The sequence below is a fragment of the Pleurodeles waltl genome, chromosome 1_2, assembly GCF_031143425.1.
Source record: "Pleurodeles waltl isolate 20211129_DDA chromosome 1_2, aPleWal1.hap1.20221129, whole genome shotgun sequence".
NCBI classification, from domain to species: Eukaryota; Metazoa; Chordata; class Amphibia; order Caudata; family Salamandridae; genus Pleurodeles; species Pleurodeles waltl.
The window spans coordinates 505423827-505449243 of NC_090437.1; positions in this window are offsets into that span (position 1 = coordinate 505423827).

The following is a 25417-nucleotide window of genomic DNA, read 5'->3' on the forward strand; positions in this document are numbered from 1 at the left end:
AAAATGCTCAGTTGTACATTTTGGTTCTTTATTTACGTCCACGTTATTAATCTGTTAAGATTAATTTTCTAAGCACTAGCGGGCACCCTGAGTTTTTGGGCATATTATTGAACTTTCTTGTTGATTGTGAGAGTCTAGTTCTGGAGTGGAAAGGCATAGAGAGTAAACCTGGAGTGCAAATACAACAATTCAACTTAGTTATGGACAGCACTGCAGAGAAAGAACTTCTCTTTCCCACCAACCTCATTCATCATTAACCATTGCTCTGTCCATTTCAAAAGTATACCATCACCTTCAGCTGGCACAGTAAGAGAGCTCGTGCAATGAGGTAGAGACAGAATGTCTGACTAGCTCTCTATCTGAATGGAGCTTGGACATGGCAAGGCCATCTAATGACAAATGTTTAGGCAGTGAGTTCAGATTACCTTTTCTGCACTCTTCTTGGGGATTGTGTTTGGGCTCCTATACATCTTGGATCAACAAATGTTTTAGCAGGGTTTTTAAGAACTGAGACAAGGTGTACAGTCCTTCGGCGATGAAGGTGACTCTCTAAAGCCACTAAAGCTGAGGTCTCTTTAATATTCCATATCTGATATGTATCAAAAGTGAAATAGGTATCTCAGACCTGACTACAGGTTTGGACATTTCAGGTTGTGTTACATGTATACTGTACTTTTGATAGACTGTGTAGGAAAGTGTAGGAAAGTCCTCCTTTTTACCTGGTCACCCCCAAACATTTTTGACAGATACTGGTGGTTACTGACTCTTGACTGTGCCCTGGGTACAGCAAACCAATCCTAGGGCAAGTGCTATGTGTAACATAGATATGCAATTAGGCTAATTATAATTAGCTGTGCCATCCTACCTATAAGTTTCTAGTATGTGGTAGGGGGTGTGTAGGTTTAGGGACACCAACATAGGTATAGCACCCACAGATGCACTGCTGTTGTGGCCAGTGTCATTTCAAGGCCTGCCTTGCTAGCTGCTTTTAAATTGAAGTTAACCTCCAATTTGACTTTGGAATTAAAAGTACTTCCAAAGTCTTAAACTACCTTACGTTTACATATGGGTCATCCCTAGGGTGTTCCCTAAGTGCCATTAGGGCTGGTTGCTATGTAACTACAAGCAGGGACTTTATAAAATATGTTTTATAAGCCCTGGTGATGGAAAAATAGCCAGATTTGTTTTCCCCTCACTGTTAGTGATTGGGCTCCATAGGCTATCATGGGGAGACTTTATTTTAATTAATAAAGTCTCCAAAGGAGCTAAATATCAAATGTCAAGTTTGATATCAAACTTATTGTTATAATAAATCCAACAACTTGCCATTCTTGAATTTAATATAACTAACTCAGGGAAAGAATCTTAGAACTCTACCTGAAAGTTGTGAATTTCAGCTCTGTAGTGCCCTTCTCTGATTGGCCAGCCTCTGGCAACCTGGCCATGCTGCCATGATGAGGTGTGAAGTGGCCTAGGCTAAACACAAAGGAACTGCATGGGAGGAGAGAACTGCCTTGCAGGTGCTCAAACAGGATGGGATGAGAGCAGCCAAACTACACTTCAAAGGAGGGAAGGACATTTGGTCCTGCAAGTGGACCTCCCCCATTTCCTGCAAAACCAGAAAGCCAGGTGCCTCCTGATTAGATTAGGCGATGGCTGGAAAGGGGTGTGTTAAAGGAAACTTAGCCACACCAGTGAGTGTGCTCAGCCAGACCTAACTTCTGAGACTGAATTTCTGTCTTTTTGAATTTTTGAGGAATGTTGCTCCCTGGGATTGATATTCACCACACTTCCCAGAAAGTGGTCATCCAAGAGGGGGGTGGCCTGCCTGTGATTGGACAGTTGCTTACCCACTCTCCACCCCAGGAGCAAGGATAAATATGGCAGAGCTGCACCCACACTTTAGATCCCTACCAGGAACAAAGACAAGAAGAAGAAGGACTGCCCTGCTGGACCCCTGACCTGCACCTGGACACTGCACTCTGAAGGACTGCACCAGCTGCACACTTGGGCTTCACCACAAAAAGGACATTCCTGCCTTCAGCTGGTTCAAGAAGGGATTCCATGTTTGCTACAGGTAGAAAGTATCTGACCAGAGTCCGCTGCATCAATCCCTGAAGAAACTGACCAGCTGATGAGTGACTAGTGGTCATTTTGGATTTGAGCCAGGTGCATTTTGGGAGTTGGAGTCCTAGCCCCCAAGGAACAACTCTGAGCTTCTGAATCCTTGGGGTGAGTTGTGAACTCCTAATGACCTTCAAAAACTTTCTGAAAGAAGATCGAGAAGTTTGGTGAACAGGTCAGAGACCGCCATGGCAAAGCACCTCTGAAAAGGGCAAGCACCGCTGAACAGGCCAGAGACCGCCATGGCAAAGCACCGCTGAACAGGGCAAGCACCGCTGAACAGGCCAGAGACCACCATGGCAAAGCATTGCTGAACAGGGCAGAGCACCGCTGCAGAAGTAATACACCGCCACATCAAGCATCGTTATCCCATGTACAGCTGGGACAGTGACGGGACAGGAACTGTCACGGGGAGCCTAATCCAGTCTAGGCACCATTCCCGCTCCAGAACCAGTGGAGAGATCCATCCACTACCTCTGTCCTTAACAGGATAAAGCACTCTGGGCACCAGTCCCCCTCCAGAACCAGTGGAGACTGTTATCCACTTGAGAGACTGTGGCTTTGCACTCCCCAGGATATGGCAGTGGGCAACCCACCCACTTGTGAGACTTGAGAGACTGTGGCTTTGCACTCCCCAGGATATGGCAGTGGGCAACCCACCCACTTGTGAGACTTGAGAGACTGTGGCTTTGCACTCCCCAGGATATGGCAGTGGGCAACCCACCCACTTGTGAGACTTGAGAGACTGTGGCTTTGCACTCCCCAGGATGGTACAGTGGACAACCCAACCACTGTAGAGTCTTGAGAGACTGTGGCTTTGCACTCCCTAGGATATGGCAGTGGGCAACCCACCCACTGTAGAGACTTGAGAGACTGTGGCTTTGCACTCCCCAGGATAGTACAGTGGGCAACCCACCCACTGTAGAGACTTGAGAGACTGTGGCTTTGCACTCCCCAGGATACATCAATGGGCATGGATCCCCGTCGTGGGTGTGGTGTGGTGCTGTAATCCAGCTGAGGTGCCCCCCCTTCCCTTCCCCCTGAGGTGCCTGTTGTATTTCTATTTGATGCCCCTGCAGTGTTCTCTCCGTTTGTGGACAGGTATCTTGTGTGGGCCTCGCCCATGCATTTTTGGCCCAGTGGTGCACGGACATTGATATGCGCATATCTGCACTACTTCTCGTAATGTATATACTTTTGAATGTGTTCATATATATCTGTATATATTGGGTAACTGTATTTTGATACTTTGCAATGTTTGAACTGATTTCCTTTTGTCTTAGCATTCTTCCGGTGGGGGGTTGTGGGTTGTTACTGTGATGTTTGGAAATGCATTGGTGTGTGTGTTGTAATGTGTGAGGGTGGGGGTGTGGGTGTTGCGTGTGTGTCCCCCTGACCTTTTCCTCCCCCCTCCCCTATGTCGTAGGTGCAGTACTCACCGTTGTCTTCGCCGCCGCCGGCGCTGGTGTTCGTAGATGAGTAGGAAGACAAGGGCAGGGAGGATTTGTAATTCCGGCTCCATGGTGGCCTCCTTCCTCGTGGGATGTGTAGAGGTGAGCGTTTTCCCATAGCAAAAGCTGTTTCCGCCGTGTTTTTATCCAAGGTGAATCCGCCCCGGAAAAGGTGGCGGATTGGCAGGTTGTGATACTGCGGGCGGTACATTGTCTTCCGCCTGTCTGTTGGCGGTGACCGCTGCGCTGCTTGTCTGTACCGCCGTGGCGGTCGGAGTGTTAAAGTGGCTGTCTTTATTGGCGGTTTCCGCCATGGTCATAATTCCCTTTTTTTGTCCGCCGGCCTGTTTGCGGTATTACCGCACCTTTAAAACCGTCCGCCAGGGTTGTAATGACCACCAAAGTAATGTTTTAGAAAAATGTGCTTTATGCAGCAGCACTTGTTTTTTCAGCAAAAACTCTAAAGATTTGGTCCTGGGGTATAGGGGTTGATAAATTAATTGCTAACCTTTAAAAGATATAGGTGCAATGGAAAAACAACTATGCCTTAGTTTAATGAAAGCATTAAGTTAACAGATATAACTGTTCGTAATCACGTTACATCTTCTTTCCGAATAATGATGTTATAAACTACTTTTGAGATGTTTTAAGTGAATTGAAACATTGAATTTGACTAGGTTCAGCTCTCCTACTATATCCTAACCCTGCTATTGATTACAAAAACTAGTAGGTAAGGTATGCATTCGAAAATGGCATGCTTTTTTTAGGAGAAGGTGAGAATAATACAATCGTAACTACTGCTCCCCATATGTATACTGTCTGGTCTGTGCAACTTCGGAAGAGTCCTGCACGTAGACAGATTCCCTCTGATAAGAACGTTGGAAATAAAAAGTAACTATTGTTTAAAACACAACACATGGCTCAGCCTATTCAGCGGCCATATCCATCACAGACGATAAACCACCAGCTGTCCAGAACAAAAAGGCACAGGATTTCAAAGACTAAACTGCATTGCCCCCTATTCCAACACAGAGACAGACTGTCTAGAAAAGAAAAATAAGTGAATTTAAATTATTTGTAGATTGATCAGCGCTTATTCTCTCATCAATTGTTACAATTGCACATTTCACAACCCCCTGCTTTCCCTTTACCAATGGAAACTGTAAATCACATTAAAACATCCCTGACAAGGTTAAAAGTTTTAGAGTCAATAAGCATCTCACCTATTCTCCACAGAATAGACCATCTGATATGATCAACTAACAAGAAAGGGAAGGCTACCCCTAACCAATAGATGGGTGCAGAATTTATATTTCAGAGAGGTTTCACTAATCACGTGTTACTGTTTTAGACGCTGTTTATGGTGCGGACCATGTAAGATTTAAATCGAGGCTCTCATCATCAGTCTTGCTAATTGTTGCTTAGGGATCCTGCAGGGCCCTCTGCCTCTTCAAATCGTCGAGCAACAGAAGCTTAGAGAGGCTAGCAGCAGAATGGGACCATGAGCCTTCCTTTTATAGTAATCGGGTCAGCTCGATGATTTCTTCAACTGTAATATGGTATAACTTAAGATGGACTATCTTAAACAAATAGTTGAGTGGGGCACTCAGAGAAGATGTTCTATGAATTGTTTTTCTTCTATTTCAATTAGGGTTGTTATGCATTTCAGATTTTCAAATACAAGCAAATGCATTCATAGTGAAATCACTTTTTCAGAAGTAATTCAGAACAATTCTTATAGGTAATTATCATAATTATGACTATCGATTATGTCTTTCCTATTTTCCAAAGTTACACGTTTCAAATTGTGTGATAAGCGTTAACTAGTTACCTTTAAGCGATTTTATGGAATGAAAATGTACTTCCAGTGTAGTATATGCAGTTTAAGTTAAGTAAAGGCAGCCGCTATTCATAGTTGCCAGTCTGCATTTTCTGAAACTTAGGCCCACATTTAAGAAAAATAGTGCAGTTGTGCTGCAAAAAGTTAACATCGCCTAACAACATTTCCTTGTACTATCCTTGTGCTGTATTTAGAAAACGATGCACCATGGTGCTTAGGAAATTTAAGCGTAAGAAAAATTAGGCTAACCTTTGCGACACGTCATAAATAAAAAGTTAGCAAATGTGGCGTTAGCATGATTAGCGGCACATTTTTTGGTGCTAATCATGATAGTACCATATTTTTGTAGCATTCACGTAAAAAAAAGCCCACAAGAAAGATAAAAACACAAAAGACCCAAGACTGAGAATGCAGGACAGGAGACACCCTAGAGGGACCCCAATCAGCCAGGTTCAGGCCAGGATGTACCAGCAAAATCACAGGAAAAGGAGAAAAGGAAGCAGAAGTGTTGTTTCAGTGAGGAGGAGAATAACATCTTGGTCAGACAGGTGACGGAGCACCAACACCAGCTCTTTGTCACCTCCAAATTGCCGATAGGTAGGAAGGAGGCCAAATGGCAGTCAATTTTCAATAAAGTCAACAGTGTGGCAGAGGTGTAGAGGACTGTCATTGACTGTAAAAAGTGTTGGCACGATTGCAAATGCAATAATGAAGAGATATTGGCCAGGCATCGAAAGGCAGCACTACAGGCTGGAAGTGGAAGTCTCCACCCCAGGAAGACCTGGATGACCTGTAGGAGAGGGGGCCAGCGGTCATCCCGGAGGAGCTGATTACCGAAGGATCGTGAGAGGACAGCACAGACTTCAAAGATCTACCACAAATGCAGGGTAAGTTGCAGTGGTGGGCTATCATGACACTAAAAAACGGCAGAAGGGGGGGCACATAGGATACAGTGAATGCATGCAAAAGGGTCGCATGGGGACACAATAATGGCCAAACACTCCTAATGCGCTCACACCTTACCCCCTATCTGCACAGACCATTACCCAACCCCAACATCAATCCCTACACTGTTGCAGCTGAACCACCTGCCCATGTGTAACACTCATTGGGCAACATATACAAGCTTGCTGCACAGGGTGGGCCAACAAGAACTGCAAGACACCTCTATGCACCATTGAGAATGGCCACAAAAGTGATCGGATACAATATATTGGGGATGTCTGTGATCATCATCTGTGCTGCTGTACAAGTAGCTTCCATGTCACCAAGTAGCAAGGTTGCCTGTGTATTGGGAATGGTTGGTGTCGTCCACAAAGGAACACCTTCATGCATAACATCAGCTACAATTGTCTCACTAGGGGCACATGTTGACAAGCCCTTATTGCAACATTAGCATCATATCAAATGATGCCAATGTGGACTCAAGCTGCCGATTCACCTTGTGATACCTTAACAAAGTCACACAATGCATGCAATAGATCCACTTTGTACATCCTTGCACCACAAAATGCCTGTGCCATATATGATGTATGCAAGGAAATAATTCTTACGCAGGGAGGGAAGAACAGTTGGAGCAGACATTCCATCAAGATTGCACTGTGCTGTCTGTAAACCTAATTTGTGAGGCCTGATAAAGGCGTATATGAAAGTGACACAAGCATTCTAAGCAATGGACCTCCATGTGCTTTGTTGCACTAGAGACATCATATATGGTGCCAATGCAGTAAAGCAACACCATGATGACAAAACTCATGAGGCTACGAGGGAAATGTCCACCATGGTGACCAGTAATGTAAATAAAGTGCTTATATGGTGTTGTTGGCTGGGGCAAGGAGGCTGCTAGGAAAATGGTGGTCTGGGATCAATGTACCAAATACACAGAAAGTTTGTCCTATGTGTGATACACAATGCAACACACAATAAACAACTACAATCTTTGGAAATACAAATTTGTCACACACCCACTTGTCACTCAGCACACCACCCTTGAGTTTCTGGAATACATTGAACCAAATACAGATGTGCAATATTTGTGAAGACTTCAGAAGCTGCATGTGTCACATGTGTTACATGGGAAGATCGCAAATATGCACATGGAATGCCTTTAACATGCAGTGTCAGGTGTGAGAAGGGAGCATGTGATTTAAGACAGGCTAAGGTATGCAAGGTGCCTTACCTTGGCATGGTAATTATGAGCTACTACTATCCACTACTGGATTGTACAGTAACAAAAATATGCATTGGTAGAGCACTATGATGTCTGCGTCTGGATATTGCGGCACATATGTACCCATTTATGAAGAAAAACACAGTGCAACAGCTCAGCTTGCTGTGCTGTGCTGCATCATTTCAAATGTGCAAGGATGTGTGGTTGTCACAGCCAATGCATCCCTTAATTAACCCTGTTTATGTCAACACATGTGACAGACAATACCAACTTTGCCACACAAACTGCTTGGTGTAGGGGTGTCCCTTGTGCAGTTCCTAATGCACATCTACAGGAAGGTACACATCCAGCAAACTCAACTAACAGAAATGCTGTCTGCCACTTCCAGTGATCGATTATTTCAACACACATTGAAAGTAGTCCACAATAGGATTACAACAATATCAGTAACCAGCACTACAACTACAATGCACCCCTGATGTGCTGTCCCAACATGATGCAACCACATATCAACCAGCCTCAAAATGTGTAAGGTCCTCATGCCGCCTCACGTGTGTTGTCAGAGTGATGGAAGTGGGTGGGTTTTCCACATGCATCCCACTAGCCATTTTGAGTCACATGTTTAGCATCCTACACCACACAACGTAACAGTGGACAACCACATGTGTATGTGTGCAAGCAGGAAGGTCTATCTTCCAGCACAACAACACTCATTTCAGAGATGCAGGCATCCTTGCAGCTCCTTAACAAGGAAATCTGTGATGCATGGATGAGTGTTGTTCTCCAAGAAGGGAGAAATGTCTGTTTGCACACATACACATGAGATGGCTGAATCTCACAATGGGTGGTGCAGGATGCTGGACACATGACAGTGGCTAGAGGGATGCATGTTGACAGCTCAGACCCTTCCATCAATCCAACAACACACGTAGGGTGACAAAGGAGTAATTTACTTACTCACAAATCTCTAAAACAAAATGCTAAATATTCTGTACATCTCCATTTGTGGTGTGTGCACAAATCCCTAACAACACCCATGGCAGGCAAATTTAACACAGTCAAATCAATGAAAGGGGTACATATGCAGAGGACCATGATAAGGCAATCAAGGAGGGGGTAGCACACTGGGAAATATGGACTGGCAGACTGTGCCAATGGTGACTCCATTGAAATGATGATCAGGTGGCACAGTGGGCCACTAGGGGGGCCATAAATGTGTGCCTTGATGTGTGGGTCTGTACCATGTCACTACACCACCTGTAGCAAGTAAATGATGAATCTTGTCAACAACCACCACAGTCAAATATTGACCTGCGGCGCTCCATGTCCTGGATTTTTCTAATGACATGGATGACCAGCTGCCGACCATCAATGCTGACACTCTCCAGGATGTCTTGGGTTCATTCCAGACACCGCCTACAGTCACAGGGAGGACACACAATGTTGTGGGGTCTCCACATCAACCACCCAACAACCAACACACTGCACCGGCCTGTCCAGCCACATCCCTGATCTCTGCAGACCCAGACATTACCTTTCAGAGGACAGCAGTTGGAGTCCAGCGGAAGCTGGCACAGCAGTTGTGGTTGGGGATGGAGAGCATGGAGGGGAGCCTAGAGGGAGTGCCAAGGTGTCTCAGTCCAAATAAGGACAACTCTGCTACCATCAGAGGCACCCACTCTCCGCTACGTGGACTCCAGCAGTCCCTGGCCGACATAGCTGCTGTCCTGAGGCAGAGGCTGGAACAATTGCCCTCCCAAAGTGGAAGCAGCCTGATTGACAGCAGGCTGGGGACCATCCAAAATGTCCTGGAGTCCACACAGCGGGATCTGACTGCCTTAAAAAAACATGACTGCCTACCTCCTTGCTGCAGTGATGCCTTTCGCTTTCCAACAAATGGCAGCTGACAGGACCTTTGCTTCCACATCTCAATCCTCTGATGTGCGTGTGCCCCATTCAACCTCAATAACAACAACACCCATGGCACAGGAGGCACCACACACTTCTGAGGATGTAGATGTGGAAAAACCAAGCGGTAGCTGCAGTCTGTGCTAGTATCTCTTTAGTTCTGTGCTTAAGATCATGTCAGTGTAGTGACAGCTGCCAAAGTGCCCTCTCCACTGTACTACGGTTGACGTATCATGCATGGTCTTCTATAGTCTCAATTCCTACCTATTGTCAATTTGGACACCTCCTCACTGATGCTCACCTTTCCTATACATGTCTCATGATATGTCCCTCACCCTTGGACTCTGACTGGACATTCAATGACTTGGGATCTCTCAGAGGGTCAGTGAACTGTACTTTGTACATCATCTGGTACAAAACTTGCACATGTAAATAAACTACCATTATCACATATGTACTGTTTTTTTGGTTTTTTTTCTGTGATCCATCAACTGTTTTGAACGTATGCATGCTAAGACAATGACTACAGAACAAAAGGACATGTGTGGCTTTCTGTCTGACACAAAGCCACACACATAACCCCAAACATGATTAAGATGACTGATAGCATTGTGAACTGTGATAAAATGTCTCAGTCTTCCAAGCATGTGATAAACAGGTACCATGTAAGTTTACATATGGCATGTGAGGTTCAGAACACACATGTCTGGAAGTATCCCTGATGATTGTACCAGTACAACATTGATGTGACCAACAAAATATTCATATGTAAGACTGTGAAGGGCAGCTGTTTGTGTACCAGTATCCCTTCCCCAAATGAGGTGGTGTGCAATGTGCTAAACCTTTGAAGAATTAATGTCACAGCACTTAGCACAAACAATAGATGTTGCATGTTTACCTGTCTTAGCCATACACAAACAGAGTGTCAGGAATTGCACTGAAAAGTGTATTGAGTAGCTGACGTCATACCGCTGCCAATCTGACAGGTCCATGGTCACAAGGGATACACATAGTCACACATGTAAATCAATACTGAATGCACACCCAAAGGCATTTGCCTAATGTGGCAGGTGTACTCATGATAACACCCAGACATGCAATCAACATGGACACCATATTGTAGAAGTCTAACAAGATGTATTTATACTAAAAAGACACTACCTATCAAAAACCTGAACTACACACTAACCTCCACCAACCTAACCAATACTAACTTAATTTAACTTATACCTACAGCTAACTATTCTATTCTAAACTGATCTTATACATGTAACGCCACACAATAGACCTTGCCTCCCCCACCCTCCTTAAACCAATCCTCCTTAAACGACAATAGACGAGGACAACATGAACGAAAGCTTTACATATACCCCCATACATAACCTCCCAACACCCCCAAAACTAAACATAATCAAAAACCCACCCCACCAACTATACTATGTCCTAAACCTAACCTACTCAATGCTACTTAACCTCAGCCTATCCACCGAATACCCACTAAAACTATTCACAATGAAAACTAGGAGATGGGAAGGAACTTGGAAGAGGAAACTGTCCAAAGTTAGAGCTTCTTCAACTTAATGAATTTGTAAAACTTAAAGAGTTTGTAGTTGTGCTCATTCGCCTCACCCAGTTTGGCCAACCTTGATTTTATCTCTGCCATGTCCTTGCACATCTCGTTATCAAAAGTTGAGCCAGTGGCAGCTGGTGTAGCTGTTGCTGGGATTCTGTTGTAGTAGGTGCTGTGGATGTTTAGGGGGCAGAACCTGCAGACCCACCCCTGGCCCTCTGCTTTGAGGTTAAACTCTTTTTGGTGCTTTTTGCAGGCTGTTTGACTGGTACTGTATGCGGAAATACCTGCCACGTCCCGATGTTTTATCCCATCGGTACCGTTTGGCCATCCTGTGATACCCTCTCTGGACCTCAAAGATGTGCCTGTATCTCTCTGCCCTCTTTTCAAAAGCACGCTTCTGTCATTGATGCCGCTAAAACATGAGTAGAACATGTAGTCAAAAACTGCATTGGGTAGAGGAAGAACAAGCATGCAATGGAAACAACATCTTCAGATGACACATGTTGTCCACCAGACATCCTAAAACAATGTCAAGCCCTAAGTCTATACCAACCTGCCTCACAAGCATCTACGATATGTTGTTCATGTTGCAGGGATAACGGCTATCCAATGTTGCACAGTATTTGTGCACAAGTTTCAAACATCTCCTAAATACCAGGTAAACACTTAGCATGTACATCTTATACACATATAGGGGGTCATTCTGACCTTGGCGGTCCATGACCGCCATGGCGGAGTGCGGCGGAAGCACCAGCAACAGGCTGGTGATGCTTCCTGGGCGATTCTTGACGCGGGGGTAAAGCCGCGTTCGGAAAAGGGGAGCCAGCGGTTTCCCGCCGGTTTCCCGCTGGCCCAGGGAACCCGCCATGGCGGCGCTGCTTGCAGCACCGCCATGGGGATTCCGACCCCCTTCCCGCCAGCCTGTTTCTGGCGGTGTCCACCGCCCGAACCAGGATGGCGGGAACGGGTGCCGTGGGGCCCCTGCACTGGCATGGGCAGTGCAGGGGCCCCCTAACAGGGCCCCACAAAGATTTTCACTGTCTGCTGTGCAGACAGTGAAAATCGCGACGGGTGTCACTGCACCCGTCGCACCCCTTCAACTCCGCCGGCTCCATTCCGAGCCGGCTTCATTGTTGAAGGGGCTGTCCCGCTGGGCCGGCCGGCGGTCTTCTGGCGGTCGCCCGCCGGCCCAGCGGGAAAGCCGGAATGGCCGCCGCGGTCTTTTGACCGCGGAGCGGTCTTTCGGCGGGAACCGCTTGGCGGGCGGTGACCGCCGACCGCCGCGGTCAGAATGACCGCCATAATGTGATCATGCTCGCTCACACTCATCATGATGGGTAGGTCATGTAGGTTCATCTGCACACATCTTGTTTGCTTCAAACCGTAGACATGTCCCACATCCATCTGGAGAAGAGCTGAAATCTCTATGTGTACTCAACTGACTGTTGGCCTTCTCAAACAGCTCCTTGCAAGGCTAGTGCATCACTTCATTTCCGAAGAGTAGTGAACCACTGGTGTTGCAAGTGGCTCACTGATAAGCCCCTTGGAGACCTCGACACATGTACATAACTTGTACCATGTCCAGTGTGTGGCACACAGTGCAGTAACATGCTGTGTCAAATATGTTGGCAACCTCCATACATTTCTGAAAGCCAGCACCTCTGACACATATCTTCACTGTGTTTGTGTACATATTCACCTTTTCCAAAGACTCTCAAATCAATTGCAGCATACATTGGCACCTGAGCATCATTTAACTCATTCCACATCCTCAACATTACATCGAACATGGTGTCGAAACCCAAGGATAGATTATGGCGTTTTAATTAACACACATGCCATTTGAACATGGCATTGCACACATCACACTCTCTCACACACAACCCTTGATCCACACATTTGACATACAAGTTAACACTTACCTGCTGCTTCGGGGTCTTCAAAATGGGAAACAAACCTTGTGAATGGTGTAGGGTCGAGGTTCACCTGCAAGACATGACATAAAAACATAGCTTTGTGAAAGCTGAACAAAGAAAGCATGGACAACTGTTACACATTCTACTTGTTTAGAAGTGACCTAGTCAAACTTAGTTTTAGGAATGTCAAACTGGCATCTATAACATGTCATCAACACAGACATTGTAAGCCCACAAAAACACCTACAGATATGGGACTCACCCATACATACATGTCTCAAATACATATGTAACAATGTCTTGGGGACAGGACGCTGTCAATTGTCAGAAGCTTAGGTATTGTAGTAATCTTCGTGAAAAAGGAGCATCAACTCAGATGTTCCACTTTTTCTGCCGCCCCCTACCACCACATAACTTCACCATGCGTGTGCCGTATTTGACATACGGCGCACCATGGCACATGTCAGGACAATAAGGTTGTAAACTATGGTATTATACTGGCACTTAGCATGCTTTGCACTATGAAGGTGCCAAACCTAAGTAAAATTAGGCATATTATAACAATGGGAGTGTCATGAAACCAACATGCCTTAAGCAAGCATTCAAGTCAACTCCAAAAATGGCGCAGTGGAACCTAGTAGATTAATCTCAGGTTTTGTGTGCCTCCTGTCGCAGGAATACTCCCATTGCATTCACATGCCTGATGCAGGCATTGTGTGGGACCAGGGTAGAAAAGTGCCATTGCGTAACATTTGACATGTAGTGTGGCATTACTTGCCTCCATCAGTTGCATTACCTTAAAAAACTATGACACTAATGTCGCAGTCAGAGCCATTAAGTCCCTCTTACACTTGAGTCCTTGTTGTGTCACTCTGCATATACATGACTCAAGGAACGTACACATCCATGACTACCAATACCCCAGTGTCATGTTTGTCGTCACTTAGAAATAAATTCCACACTTGTCAAGCCCATGATGGACATGAACATTTTTGCATGGGAAACATTGCACCATTGCATACGTGTGTTTTGTTTTTGGCACTTCCACATGTATATGCAATACACAAGCTACAAAGAGAGGAATGTACTGTTTGTCTGCAACTGGTGCACTGCTGACCTATAATGAATACAGGTTGGCTGAGACACAAAACGTACTGTTCTCAGCTTTGTCATGCAATGCGGAAGCAATCCTTATATCCTACTGTCATGAACATGCAAATAAGGATGTTGCTATGTATAAGGGGTACTAACCAACTGTTCCATTGACATGAATGACCAGGTGATCGAGGAGATCCCTTTCTTGGCTGATGAGGTCTGCCCACTGGTGCTTAAATTGGTGGTCGGTGTGCTCCACCGAGAAGATACGTCAAAGCTGGAACAGCACTTTCCACCAGCGCAGCTTCCTTGCCTCCATTGGGTAGCCCATGATCACACGGCCACCAATAGCCACTACGTTGGGGAGTTAGTAGCACACTAACCCTCCTAGTTCACCCCTAGTCATCCTCTGCGCCCTTCCCTTCCCAGACATGTTGCAGTTTCCCTCCACTGCAACCTAAATACCCCACAAAAAAAAACTGTTTCCCAACTACCCCAACAAACAAACTACACCAAGACAGACACCGACAATACTTACACAATAATAGGACACTAAAGTACAATGGTATGACAGAAATTACAAGATGGACAAGACACAGACAGGACACAGCACAAAAGATGCAAAATCCAACACTCCTCACAACAACACAAGTACCACACAACGTCTCTCAAGCACAGACTACAAGACTGTAAAGTATAAATGAAAGTAAGTTCACATTTAAGTGTGTGCTGGAAGGAAGTCCTACGACATCACTTCCTGGGTGTATGAGTCACATTTTCTGATATGCGACGTATTTTTGACGCATGATGGCCATGCATGATTTTTTTTATGAGGGCTGATAAGGTATAGCCATTTAGTTTAGATGCGCAGGTACGATGTCTCATTTTTGATATTTGCAATGTATGTAGAACAACTGCATGCTTCATTTTTTGACACATGACAGGCATGCACAGTTTTTTCAGAGAAGGCTGACAGGGCACCCAAATTCACATCCCTAGTTACAGGGGCTATGCATCTTTGTGTTTGTATGGTGGGCCACTATGTGTATGGATGAGTATTTTACTGTGTACCGGTAAAATGGGACTGTGTTTCCATATGTTTGTAGGTGTGTGTGATGCATGGGAGGACTGATACTGTTTGGAAAGGTGCATGTGTATGAAGACTCTTTTCCACATACAGGTTTACATATGTGTACATGTAGGTGTAGTCATTAACAATGTGACTGGAATTTGTGCAGACCTACACATTCTCTATGAACATGGGTCTGGTGTTACATGGAAACATTGTTGTGTTGTACACTGAGTCTTATTCTTTGTGTTCCTCTACACACATGGATGGCATTTTTTGTCAGGTATGGTTCTAGTTCAACATTGCTGGTATACCTTCTGCTGATTACCCTTAGTACCCATTTTCGTCATCAACATTGTCCCTTCATTCATGCACAGCATACTAAGTCAGACTTGCTAACTTTGTATATGGACACAGCTACTTCTACAGGCTAAGCAATATTTGCCCTTGCATTTCCAGGCTTTGCTAGATCACATGACTGGCCCTCCCACATTAAAGAACACCAGCCACAGCACTTATGTAGTATCTGAGTGACCGCCACATATTGGATCTCAAAGTGATGTAAGAGTCTGTGAGCTGTCTTTCCACATCATTGTTTCGACATGGGCATGCACTCAAATCTGCATTCTACAATCTGTGTCATATTAACCATGACTGTATTTGGTATGTGTGATTACTCATGATAGCTCTGAGTAGAGAAGATGTGGCATTCAACCTATCTGTCTCCTTCATCACTCGTACAATTTGGCAAGGGTCTGTGACATGTTTGAACATTGCTCGTCTTACATGCACTTTGCAAACTCAATTGAGTGTGAGAGACTTAGACATAGGATTTTTGATCCCTGTATGTCACTCTCTCTCTTGGTCAAACACGTGAGTGCCACTGAGGAGTATGCTTTAAGTAATCATGTGTGATAGTGGCATTTAGACTTTGCTTGGTTACCTAGCAGACACAAACCTGCCATTGTCGACATTTGCTACCCTTCTCCTACCTAGGCCACACATCTGTACAGCAATCTTTACGTGTTTTTACCAGGATTTCTGCAGGGATATTTCAAGCCACCACATGTGTGAAATATATCTGACAATGCCAAATTGTTATTTCTACAGACTATGCCTACATTTCACCCACACATTCATGTGATGATAGTGAATTCTATGTATTTGTTTTAAGTTCCTGACTATGTTGCTAAGTTATTTACATCTGTTGTGGTGTAGGCATGCTCTCTGAGATATGGGCAAGTTAAACATGATATGTGATGGTGATAATGAATATGCCATGAAAGATCATAGTTGAAGTGATTTTATTGCAATATTTTAAGGACTGAATCTAGAACTACAGTGTCTATGAGAAAAACTTTTTGCACAATTTGGTCTCTTCTGTATGTTCCAGCACCAGAGTTTGGTTGTTCCCTATCCTCCAGTTGTGCATCATTGTCCTCATCCTCCTCACTGGGGACATCTACTTGTTTGTCCCAGGGGACATTGCTGCATACACAGATGTTGTGCAAAATAGCACACACAATATCATTTTGCACACAAGGGGTGGTGCATATAACAAACTTCCTCCTATTAGGGCTAGGCACCTGAACCTGGATTTGAGGAGGCCTCATATCCTCTCCACCATATCCCCAGTCCTTCTCTGACCTTCATTGTAAGCCCAGTCAGCATCAGTTGGTGGATTTTCAAATGGGGTCATGACCCATGGCTGAATGCCATAGCCTTGGTCCGCTACAAAGGAATGTGCGAAAATGTGTCAAACATGCATATTTGTTATTTGCCATGTGCCACGGCACATGTCTGTTTTCAGTGGAGTGGTGAGACAGACTTGCATCTAGTATTGTGTGCTTTCCTGTTTGAATGGATGGTTGTATTGGTGTGTGGTGGTGCACTTACCAATCATGAGATGTGCCTCAGTGACCCGATGATTGTTAATTATGTTCTGGTCTGACAGTTCACCCATGCAGAACATGTGTAGTGTTATCTATTTTTGACCCTGAGGCATAAATTTAAGAGGGACTAGCTCCTCCTTGCGCCACATTAGCATGATTTCTTTTGAGGCTAATGTGGCCAAATGAGGACAAAATCACTGCAACATATTTACAACACATGCATTGTGCCACTTTGTAACCCCTTGTGCCACATTATGCCTGTGCCAAGCATCATTTATGCAAGGGGGCATTCTGCTATTACGGGGATTGCTAAAGTGGTGCAGTGGAATCTAAGAGATTCCACTGCGTAATTTTTAGCAGCTACTTTTAACGCCTGCACACAGCAAGTGATAAAAGGGGGCACACCATTGTTTTTAATGTTGAATGGGCCCCTATGTACTGTACAGCATTTGCACCCAATATCTTGCACTAATCCCACACAGTCAATCAATAGTGTCAAATATTGTGACACTATTGCCCCTACTCTGCGCCATAGTGTGCCATATATTAAAAGTGGCGTACACATGTTGGCAGTAGGGGGGCAATAAGGGGCGCAGGAATAAGTGGTGCTGCTTTGGATACTGTGCCACTTTTCTTACATCTGGCCATTAGTTCCTTAACTTTAGACCTGCAGAAGAGTGATGCTTGAGACATGTGTATATATTTTGTGTGCTGTATACCATGTGACAGGTGTTGCACCCTGTGTGTTGCAAGTGAATCCCACACCTTTGACCTTGAAATACCTCTGTTGCACAAAGTGTTGGTGTTGTCAATTGCTGGCTAGCATGCATATGCACATGTGGTTCATATGCACAGTGTGGCACAGTTGTATGGAATATATTGTGATGTATGCAAGAATTTGCAGACTCCTGTGGGACAGGACAGGGCATGAGGTGCTTTTCTGCACTGCCCTGCATCCTCTGTCCAGCCCTAGAAAGTCCCATGTCTCCTCACTATAATGCATTTCTGGCCTCTACCAGTGCATTGACACTGGTTCAGCTGCCACAGTCTACTTTTGGCACCCTTGTATGATGGTAAGGAGATGTGGGATTTAGGTGTATAATTGCTGGTGTATGGTGAGGTGTCCTTTCCTACACATGATCTACCCATGATGGTGATGTTGAATTTCAATATGTGTTGCACTATGGGCCACACAAGGGAAAGGGGAAGACAATGAGTATATCAGGTAAATTTTGGTGATATGTAGATGGTGATGGCACCACTAGGATGGCATTAATTATCGTGCTGCCTCAGGTTTCTACAGCATGGTAAATGTGAGGCAGTGCCAATATGTGAGTTGTTTGATGGTGGCATGGCCAATGCAATACACATAGCTGAGCTATTCCATGCTAAGTGTTATGTGTGATGGATTTGTCTTTTGTTTTATACATGCAAACATATGTGGTGGTTTGACCCCAACATGTGTAGGCAAAGGGGACATTGCTCCACCAGTCCATCATGTGAAGTGTTAGTCAGGTGATGCTATATACTTGTACATATGGGCGCATGTGAGGGTGATGTGCATTAAATGCAGTTTAGTGACGCATGTGGCATTTGTGTTGTTGTCTAAACGTTTGTGTTTCCCTGTCCATGTGTGTTTAGTGTGGTGTATGTATTATTTGTCCCACAAGTTTAGTGTGTTGTGTGTGTTAAGAATTGTATGTTGGCTTATCTACAAGTAGGCCATTGCCATTTTGTCCATCCTGGAATCACTGATTGATTATTGAGAGTCTGAAGATGATTCTAGTATTAAATCTAAATGGTGTGTTTTTGTTGAACAATCTTTTTCCCGTCTGGGGTTAGGTTCCTATTGGCATGATCCTATTTCTATTCCTAAAAATGCTGCACAGCTGTTAAAGGATGCTTATTGGCATAACGTTCAGGTTGGGCAATTTGCTGGTTCTATTCCATTGTCTATGTCAGACAATTTTTTACTTGTTAAATGCCATTACGAATTTGAGCCCTTTTTGGATGCAAAGTTATCTCCATTTGCTCGTGCCCTTTTTATTAGGTTTAGGATTGGGTCTCTCCCTCTGTGCTGCCTTACGTACAAATGGTCCAGCTCAACTAATAGATCTAAAGGTTGCCCGATGGGTTGCAAAAGTGAAGAAACTGTTTCACACGTTTTCTTCCACTGTCAAGCATATCACAAACAAAGAGCACTTTGGCTCATCCCGCTCTTCAAACAATTAGGAGTTAGATCCTGTCTCCATGCTGAGAGAATTTTAAAATGCGGACCCGTCTGTCCAGATAGCTCTACCAGTGGCAAGTTTTCTCGAGTCTATCTGGAGGTTGAGATTAGCAAGTTTCAGGGACAAAATGGTGTAGTTACTGTTTAGTTTTATCTATGTATATTTATTTGTCTTGGATGTATTATTGTAGCTTGCTTTTTCTTGTACAGGACATGGAAATTGATTTGGTTCCTTATGGATTACTCATAGACCTACGGAACTGTTCCCTTATTTTATGTTGTGAGAATTTGAAAGCGAAAATCACGCACCCAGACAGTTTTTTAATGGGGGAAAAAAGGGTAAAATTCTTGCATTATTTGACATCTGAGATCAGCAATTTCAAGGAGCAAGAGTGGGGAATTAATTTTTAGATTTATATATTTATATTTATCAAATTGGATGTGTGATTGCTCCACAGTATACAGATATTGGTGTATTATATTTTTAACTAGTGCTGATTCATAGAATTATTCTGATTTTTGGGTATTGCTTTTTATTATATTAAGTGATGTTTATCTGACTGCTTATTCCTTGTTTGTTTTTAAAACTTGTCTTGTCCCTTTTAACTGTACTTTTACCTTATTTTTTTTAGTGTCTCCCTGTTTTTAACAGTCCTCTCTTTCTTTGTTGTGTATTGTACTTTAATGGTTTGTTTTTACTCACCGAAATAAAGTAATAATAATAATAACAATAAAATACAAGTAGGCCATTGCCATTTTGTCCATCCTGGAATCATTGATTGATTATTGAGTGTCTGAAGATGTGGGCATCATGGACGCTGTTGGGATATTTTGCAAGGATGTTGTTGAATATGCCATGCTGGTCCACAATGGCCTGCTCGTTGATTGAGTGTGTATGTCAGCGGTTCCTGTAGAGGTGTTCCGTTTGCAGTGGGAGGGACAAGTTCAGCATGGGTGCAGTCTATTGCACCCAGCACATGCGGGAACCCAGCAATTTGATAGAATCCTTCCTTGCTCTCCTACTGCAGCTGCTTGATGTTGGGGAACCGGAGGTGATGAGGTGTGAGGTGGATGATGGCATACAGGACCATAGGAAGGAAGGCAGAAAGGGATGGTTGTGCTGTACCATCCACTTGTGCTGCACTGATCTGGAATGATCCAGAGGCCAGCATGTAGAGGACAGCCAGGAGTTTGGTCATGGGTGTTATGGTTGTGTGGCTTTCCACTCTTGCTTTGATGTCAGGAGCAATGTGGTGGAGCAGCTGTACAATGGACTCCCGCTTCAGAAGGTAGAGTCTAATGACCTCTTCTTCCCCGAGGCCAAGGATAGATGCGCTTTGGTGAAATATCCTCTCCTTTCCTCTGCGCTGCCTTTGTGGCTGCAGTGGTGGTGTTTGAGGTTGTAGTGGTGGTTCTGGTGGCACTTGGTGTCATTACTGTTATTTTCTCTGGGTGCCAAGCTGTAGCAGTAATAGGTCCATGTTGTCCAGTTGCTTGCCAGGGTTCCTTCTGTGGGTTTTCTTTATATACTAGTGGCTGGGCCTCATTTTAATGCTTTAAGGTATTAAAATGTTGACGCTAATCATTTTTTTGTCAGCTTGTGAATATTGCGCTAGCGTCATGTTTAGGGGGAACCCCTACCTTGCATATCATTGCTGTTAAATGATGCAAGGTGAGGTGGGGCTCCGAAAAAATGAAGCAAAGTCCAGAAATCTGTCGCTAGACTGCTCTAGCGACAATATCTATATATGGCGCTGGGTTGGCTCTGCTTTTGCAGCAAAAAAGATGGCGCAAAGGTGGCGCTAACCTTTCCTAAATCTGAACCTTAGTTCTGCAGAGGTGACACCTCAATGTGAATGTCATGATGGCCAATAGGAAGACATATCAGACACAAAGGGGATTATTTTTTTCGACTAGAAAATTGTGAGGTACACTAGGTTTTGTGACATGGACCGTGCAGCTGAGACTAGTCTTGTCCTTTTTGATAGTGACACTCCACTGTAGATTTTGACCAGCCTGCAGCTAATCGGGGTACAGTATTCAGATGTGCAACAGTGAGCCAGTTAACAATGAGAGCGATTTGAAAAGGGATACTGGACAGAACAATTTAATAATGACATGCAATGTTACTTGACATTTTGTCGTCCTAAAATATCATCCTTTACTGTGTTTAACTTTCCCAACTAACTCTGATGTATACTTTATCAAACAGAATATATAGAGAAATATAGGACTACATATGACTCAAGATGTGCCTATTCTTTTTACTGTATTAATGAAGAGACTTCAGAGAGAGCTCGTAGACAATAGGAAAGTTATTTCTACAATATAATAAAATGCACCCAGCACCTTCCTTCTCTGTAAGAACTCTATCCACAAATAACATTCTATTACAACAATGTAATAAAACTGTACCATTTCACATACAACTGTTCACACAAACATGGAAACCATCCATAACTCACCAATTATGAGAGAGAGTTAGTAACAATACCGCCAGGCAGTGCAAGACAAAATACACACTCAATCACCATCCTTAAACATTAACAATACTATTGAAAGTGCATCTCATACACTCTTTCAAATGCAGAGCTAACCTTTACAATGTTGTACCTTCTAATTAATATGTAACATTACCCAATCAATTAGCGAGGTCTCAAAATTGACCTCGATCAGTGATCTCTGATTTTTGGCTATGAATGGAGCAAGTACTATCTTTAACCTTTTGGCATGCAGTGAGAGTTTGGACCATCCTTATCATATAGGAATGTCAAATTAATGAACTCTAGTTTCTAAGACTGAACACTTATGTTTAGTTTAAACACTGCATTCAAGAAATTGCCAGCTCAATGACTGTTCAAGAGCACATGCTTCAAACTCTTAGGTTGGATCTTTCACATCCAGGACAAAGTCAAATGCACAAGGCAAGTTTAGCCATCCAAACTGGTGTTCGTTAAATTCTTGGTATAGCTCAACACATAATTAACATTACAGAAGGAAATGCTTCTACAAATGTCCCCCTATTCTTTAACCTCTAGTAGATTTCACTGAAGCTGAAAGCAATGCATTAAATGATAAATCATATAAAATTGTTATCCACAAACAGCCCTTTGAAATATCTTGCGAAATGATTGAACAAGAACTTTAGATCGTTTCAACTGCTTGATCTATCCCATGTAAGCATTCATGCTTCCTTATACAACTGTGCACCCTTCCACTTAGCAAGCCTCTCTTTTCCAGTTACTTCCTCTGCCAAGGTAAGTGGAGTATCACAACAACTTTACGCGAGTAGGACAGGGAGAGAGACTTAAGTGAAGTAAAGCTATGTGGGATGGGGATAGAAGGAGATCATAATACAAGAATAGGACATGGGAAATGGTCAAGGTAATTAATCCAAGCATCGTTTAAGTCAAGCAGCATGAAATAGGTATTAAGGGCTAAATATCTAGGGTGGTTGTTCTTAATCTTTTGACTTCTGAGGACCCCAACATAATCATTCTGGAACCCGGGAACCCCCCTAAATCATTATTAGTTTCCAGGGACCTACAATGAGTTATTACTGGATGCGTGGGACCCTGGCCTAAACATTTGTGATGATCCGAGCCATAAAATAATACACAAAAATATAGAAGTAAGCATTCATCAAATACATATATAAACATTCCAATATTTTATGTAATTCACAAATACTAAAAAAAATTGAAATTATTAATAGGAAGGTTGGAACATTTCTAAATTTGTTCTCGATCACTCATTGTCCATACTATATTATGTTTGATGCACTTGCACTGCTCCCATGAATCAATATGAGGATACTAACTTAATTTTTAGCCTGCAATTATAAATTCCTTCACATCTACAATTGTACTTTTTTCTTCTTTATTTTTGTTGACTTTATTCATCTGTTAATATTAATGACTTTTCTAAACAGTTGTGGACCCCCTAAGAAGGCTTTGTGGATGCTGAGGGGTCACCAGGCCACTGGTTCAGAAATACTGCTATAGTTTGTTTGATGCACTTGCACTGCTCCCAAGAATCAACCTGAGGATGTTAACAATTTTTATCCTGCAATTTTAAATTCATTCACATTCACAGAATATAAAAAAATGCTCAGTTGTACATTTTGGTTCTTTATTTACGTCCACGTTATTAATCTGTTAAGATTAATTTTCTAAGCACTTGCGGGCATCCTGAGTTTTAGGGCATATTATTGAACTTTCTTGTTGATTGTGAGAGTCTAGCTCTGGAGTGGAAAGGCATAGAGAGTAAACCTGGAGTGCAAATACAACAATTCAACTTAGTTATGGACAGCACTGCAGAGAAAGAACTTCTCTTTCCCACCAACCTCATTCATCATTAACCATTGCTCTGTCCATTTCAAAAGTATACCATCACCTTCAGCTGGCACAGTAAGAGAGCTCGTGCAATGAGGTAGAGACAGAATGTCTGACTAGCTCTCTATCCGAATTGGGCTTGGACATGGCATGGCCATCTAATGACAAATGTTTAGGCAGTGAGTTCAGATTACCTTTTCTGCTCTCTTCTTGGGGATTGTGTTTGGGCTCCTATATATCTTGGTTCAACAAATGTTTTAGCAGGGTTTTTAAGAACTGAGACAAGGTGTACAGTCCTTCAGCGATGAAGGTGACTCTCTAAAGCCACTAAAGCTGAGGTCTCTTTAATATTCCATATCTGATATGTATCAAGAAGTGAAATAGGTATCTCAGACCTGACTACAGGTTTGGACATTTCAGGTTGTGTTACATGTATACTGTACTTTTGATAGACTGTGTAGGAAAGTGTAGGAAAGTCCTCCTTTTTACCTGGTCACCCCCAAACATTGTTGACAGATACTGGTGGTTACTGACTCTTGACTGTGCCCTGGGTACAGCAAACCAATCCTAGGGCAAGTGCTATGTGTAACATAGATATGCAATTAGGCTAATTATAATTAGCTGTGCCATCCTACCTATAAGTTTCTAGTATGTGGTAGGGGATGTGTAGGTTTAGGGACCCCAACATAGGTATTGCACCCACAGATGCACTGCTGTTGTGGCCAGTGTCATTTCAAGGCCTGCCTTGCTAGCTGCTTTTAAGTTGAAGTTAACCTCCAATTTGACTTTGGAATTAAAAGTACTTTCAAAGTCTTAAACTACCTTACGTTTACATATGGGTCATCCCTAGGGTGTGCCCTAAGTGCCATTAGGGCTGGTTGCTATGTAACTACAAGCAGGGACTTTATAAAATATGTTTTATAAGCCCTGGTGATGGAAAAATAGCCAGATTTGTTTTCCCCTCACTGTTAGTGACTGGGCTCCATAGGCTATCATGGGGAGACTTTATTTTAATTAATAAAGTCTCCAAAGGAGCTAAATATCAAATGTCAAGTTTGATATCAAACTTATTGTTATAATAAATCCAACAACTTGCCATTCTTGAATTTAATATAACTAACTCTGGGAAAGAATCTTAGAACTCTACCTGAAAGTTGCGAATTTCAGCTCTGTAGTGCCCTTCTCTGATTGGCCAGCCTCTGGCAACCTGGCCATGCTGCCATGATGAGGTGTGAAGTGGCCTAGGCTAAACACAAAGGAACTGCATGGGAGGAGAGAACTGCCTTGCAGGTGCTCAAACAGGATGGGATGAGAGCAGCCAAACTACACTTCAAAGGAGGGAAGGACATTTGGTCCTGCAAGTGGACCTCCCCCATTTCCTGCAAAACCAGACAGCCAGGTGCCTCCTGATTAGATTAGGCGATGGCTGGAAAGGGGTGTGTTAAAGGAAACTTAGCCACACCAGTGAGTGTGCTCAGCCAGACCTAACTTCTGAGACTGAATTTCTGTCTTTTTGAATTTTTGAGGAATGTTGCTCCCTGGGATTGATATTACCACACTTCCCAGAAAGTGGTCATCCAAGAGGGGGGTGGCCTGCCTGTGATTGGACAGTTGCTTACCCACTCTCCACCCCAGGAGCAAGGATAAATATGGCAGAGCTGCACCCACACTTTAGATCCCTACCAGGAACAAAGACAAGAAGAAGAAGGACTGCCCTGCTGGACCCCTGACCTGCACCTGGACACTGCACTCTGAAGGACTGCACCAGCTGCACACTTGGGCTTCACCACAAAAAGGACATTCCTGCCTTCAGCT